General features: G+C 34.8%; 1 long non-coding RNA gene across 1 annotated transcript in view; it reads left to right on the forward strand.

The window, feature by feature from the left end:
• LOC104861061 overlaps positions 1-4,458 on the forward strand; it is a 10,122-nt gene extending 5,664 nt beyond the window's left edge. Inside the window, exons 2-4 of the long non-coding RNA XR_779899.1 lie at positions 1,386-1,478; positions 2,019-2,106; positions 4,415-4,458. This is a non-coding gene — a long non-coding RNA (uncharacterized LOC104861061). The remainder of the gene's footprint in view (positions 1-1,385; positions 1,479-2,018; positions 2,107-4,414) is intronic.
• Positions 4,459-4,922: the final 464 nt, after the last annotated feature.

Consider the following 4,922-nt stretch of genomic DNA (forward strand, 5'->3'; position numbering starts at 1 on the left):
TTCTTCCCTTTCTTCTTTTCTTGCTGTTTTTGGATGAAAAGTTAAAATATTAACTTTATAAATTCATATATTATAAAATGAAAGGAGTTACATCTGAACCTTGTGAGGAAGACTTACTCTTTTGAATTTGAGATTGTTGTGATGACAAATGAAGTTTTATGATTTGTTTTTGGGAAATGAGAGAGGAGAGGAGAGAAAGAAACTGAGGTTGAGATTTTGAACAAGAAGGACGAGGAGGAGGAAGATGATGTCAAGGACAAGTAGGGTAAAATCACTCAGTTGACTCATGTAGAAGAAAGTATAATAATGTTGAGTATGGGTAAAATTATGAGATTAAATACTAAAAATAAAAATATTGTATTGCTAGACCTATACTCTGCTTTCTTCAAATCTGTTTAATATAATGGAGGTAGGGTTTGGAAACTACTGAGTATTTTATTTTCCAGACTTCTGTATTAACTGCATTCTTAATAGAAGAAACCAGCAAGACATTGGGAGCCAAACACAGCCCCTTTGCTTTTGACAGGAGCTAATGTTTCTGAAGTCATTGTGTTGTTTTGCCCCTACAGGGTCAACTCCCATGCTCACTAGCTGATGAAGCTCCTGGGGTTCTTTTTACTCTCAGTTAACACAAGACAATTACTTCTGTTTGCATCTCAAAAGAAGCAAAATTTGTAGTGCCTTGCTGGTTTATTTTAACTCTTGATTTTTTCATCAGTTCCTGTGTATTTCCCAGTTTACCTACCATCTACTTAGGGCAGGAGTTTCCTGTGTCAAATGTTTCATGGTTTCTGTTTTCATGGGTAGATAGTGTTTGATACAAACCCCAAGGTAACTGCATTCCTCTGCAAATCATTGCCTTTCAGTGAGATCAATAGGTTTGAGACAGGAATGGTTAACCTACATGGTTAATCTATGAGTGCCATTCGGTTGAAAGGCAGGCTTGTGAAAATATTCTGATATGTCATCATTTAACTTTTTTTAGCAGATCTGGCCCTCTGAAATTTCCTGCTCTTCTTCAGTCAAATTATTATGAAAGGTATTTTTTTTTTTATGATTCACAAAAAAGGACTTCCAGAACTGTTTCAGAAAGTGCTAAGAGTGATGTTATGTGTATTTTAAATAATATGGATTAATGGCATTGTGATTTTTTAATGTAATGAATTTTTAACATCATCATATTTTTCAATCACAGCTGGTGTATTTTTAGTACTTAATATTTAGAAAGTTTGTTTTGACCTATTGTTATACTTGAATAAGATATTTATCTCAAAATGTGTCTAATTGTAATAATTTTTTTTAGAGTCCACTTTCATTATGATTGACACACATATTTTGGTTGTTTTTCCTTGTCTGCTGTATTTAGTGGTGTATTTGTTTTCTAGAGATGATATAAAGAAGTACCAGAAACTGTCTTACCCAGCAAAGATTTGTTTTCTCATAGTTCTGGAGGTCACATATCCAAGACCAAGATCTCAGTAAGATTTGGTTCTTGGGGGAGGGTATGAGAGAAAAATCTCTTCTAGGCCTCTCTCCTTGTCTCATTTTACATAGAAATTTTCTCTCTATGCCTTCACATATGCTGACGTGTGTGTGTGTGTGTGTGTGTGTGTGTGTGTGTGATGTCCAAAATAGCCTTCTTACAAGAACATCAGTCACATTTGAATATACCCTTCTCTAATAATCTCATCTTATCTCACTACCACTTTAGGGCTCCTCCTTTCAAAGGCAGTCATATTCTGAGATACTCAAAATAGACTTCAATATGTGAATTTTGAGGAACATAATTCAGCCCATAACACAGAAGATAATAATAATTATATTCCAGAATCATAATCTTTTCCCATACATAGTAGTCAGGAATTATGTTATTTAGCCTATTTTTGTCCTTCCCCTTTTTGCACTATTATTACTAGTCTTTAGCAAAGAAAGCTACTAAAAGTAATGAGTGTTATTCCTGTTCAAAGTTTTAAAGAATGACTTACACATTTTTGTCCTTTTCTCTTTCTGCTATCCAGGTGTATGCAAAAGCCCTAATCAACTGAGATTGAAAACCTGGAGGAAATTACTCACTGTATTGAGGAAAATCAATGGATTTACAGCTTGGTGAATGGCATTGAAATATTACATGGCTTCAAATGAACTTATAGTCTATTATGTCTCTAAAATGTGGGCAATAAAATTGATGTAGTTTTAACCTAGTTAATTCATACATAGGTAGTAGAAATGGGATACTATAATTAGATTAGCAATCAAATTACAGATGAGTAGATAATAAAAAATTCAGTATGAAAAGTTGGGAACTTATATAATGGAACAGAAAAATGTCTGAGCAAACTATTGCTAATGTAAATATTTCTGAAGATAAAGCACCGTGCCATAATTAAGTAAGTAGCTATAGAAAAGTGATAGGAAAAGGTAAGAAGGTGCATGTTTGTTCATTTTATTTGATATTTCAGCAAAGTGCTATAAAAAAAGAGACAATAAGAATTAACTAATTCAAACAAGAGAAGGGAAGAATATGTGAGAAATTTGGGGCCGCAAAAGCTTCTAGATTCTAAATAGTAAAATATATTAAGAGAGAAGACATTTTTATAACAAAGATTTATTAACATTTCATTGAACAAAGGATTTCAGTCTTTGCATGAAAATTAGATTAAGAAAGTTTCCTTCCCAGCCAAGTAAATCATTTCAGAGTGCATGATGATAATAGGAAATGAAACACTTAAAAATTATAACTAGAAAAGAACTTTGACGTGTTTATTTCCATATAACTGGCCAGTAGCAACTGAACCAAGTCTCCTAAGCTCTTCAGGAAAATAATAAAATAAAGGAAAATAATTCCTATTAGTATCTTGTTGGACTAAAATTGACAAAAGACCCCAATTCCTTGCCACAGAAAGTACCCAACTCCCAAAAACGTCATACTCTACTGCCCATTTTAGATATAATAACTGAAGACACTAACATGCAGTTTTCAGAAATTAAAATTAAATGTCAATAGAGAATGACAGAGATCCTAAACCTAACCAAGGAAATTCTTCCTTTTTTAAGCAGAAATTTACCTTTGCCAGGAACCATTGTCTATCTGTATGTTTTTCATTCTTCTGTTTTAATTTTTAATTGATACTTAAACATTGTATATCCTTGTGGGTCACAATGTAATGTTTTCATTCAGGGAGGGCCAGTGTATGATGTTCCTATCAGGGTAAGGGTATCTGTCTCCTCAAACATCATTTCTGTGTGGCAGAAATATTCAAAGTCCTTTTCTATAGCTTTTTGGGGATATGTAGTACTTTATAGTTATCTGTGGTCGGTCACTATCAATCATCTGTGAAATAGAACAGCAGATTTTACAACAAAGTACCAATTGATCAGTCTTTCCCCATCTCTCCCTGCCTACCACTTTTCCAAGGATCTAGTAGCCAATATTTTACTCGAAAATTTCATGAGATCTGCTTTTGTAGTTTCCCTAAAGTAGCAACACAGTATATATATATATATACTTCCCCCTCCTCTGGTTCACCACTGCCCTGTGAGAGTTGGGCCAGGGGTGGATGTTTATGGAGAATTCCTAAGATTCTAGATGATGAAGTACCAAATCTGGATCTGTTCACATACTCCAGCTGAGGTGGTGAACTTTGAGACGCAAACAGTGCTTAGATTAGGTATTGTGTTTTTTCCTTCAGGGAGGGAAACAGTACAGTGTGTGGGTTTGAGGAAGATGGCAAATGAAATCTTCTGGACCTGGAAGGATGAACTGTGAAGAAATGGCTAGTTGTTCTTCAAATCCATCCTATCGCCTTCCTAAACAGAGGGCTAGACTTCATCTCCCATAATCCCTTGCAGTTAGGGAAGAGAGGAGACCATGTTGAGGAGTTTCTGTCAGTAGAAGTTCAGTAGAAGTAATGTGTGCAACTTCCAAATGTTAAACCAAATCTTCTTGCGCATGAGTATTCAATCTCTTTCCACTAGTTGAATGATGATTTCTAGGTGTTTCTGTCAGCTGTCCTTTGGTATTTTAGAAATGTTGTCACACCACCCTCTGCTTCTTTCCAAAAATAGCCAGGTGGAATTTTGTTGAGTAAGGAGTGACATTCATTTTGTTGCTCCTTTGAAATGTAGATTCACTGACTAGAGTAGCTGTTATGGCTGTTTCATTTTACTTCTTTACCAGTTGCATAGCACCTTGTTTACCAGTATAAAAGTGTATCCTGGAGACAAATTTATAGATTTACTAAATATTGGTTATTTTTACAATGTTCATTTAAAAATTTCCATTTCATTGACCAAAAAGTACAGACACCAGTGTAGTAGTGGTGAATGTGAGAATAAATATAAAGAGAGCAGAAAACAGGTAAAAAAGAAAGAAGTAAAGGAGATAAATGTATGTAATAAGTCCTTTTTTGTTTAGGATTTATACAGTAAGACATCTTCACAGCAACAGAGAAAATCCAGTCTTGTCACCTCAAAGAAATTTTCTTTCCACTGACCACGTCTGCTTGATGCAATGGCAAGGTCCGGCAGACATGGCAGCACAAGCTTGTAACCCAGAACTCCAGAGGCTGAGACAGGAGGTTTTCTGAGCATTCAAGAACAGCCTGGGATACAGCCTGGGCTATATATTGAGTTCAAGGCCTGCCTGGATTATATAATGAGATTCTGTCTTTAAAAAAAAAATACATAAATAAAAAGGAAGGAAGGAAGGAAGGGAGGAAGGAAGAGAAAGAAAGAAATAAAGAGAAAGAAGGAAGAAAAAAGAAAGAAAAAGAGGAAAGAAAAAGAAGAGGAAGAAAAGAAAAAAAAAAGACAAGGTCTCAAGTAATTACCTTCTAGCATATCTGTGTAGTAACCACAGGCAAAGTGGAACACATGTGCCTTATGTAAACAGATTTTTAAAATGAGGATTAGGAGTAGGGTTA

The sequence above is a fragment of the Fukomys damarensis genome, unplaced genomic scaffold (genome assembly GCF_012274545.1).
Source record: "Fukomys damarensis isolate Sample0158 unplaced genomic scaffold, DMR_v1.0_HiC HiC_scaffold_6, whole genome shotgun sequence".
In the NCBI taxonomy this organism is placed as follows: Eukaryota; Metazoa; Chordata; class Mammalia; order Rodentia; family Bathyergidae; genus Fukomys; species Fukomys damarensis.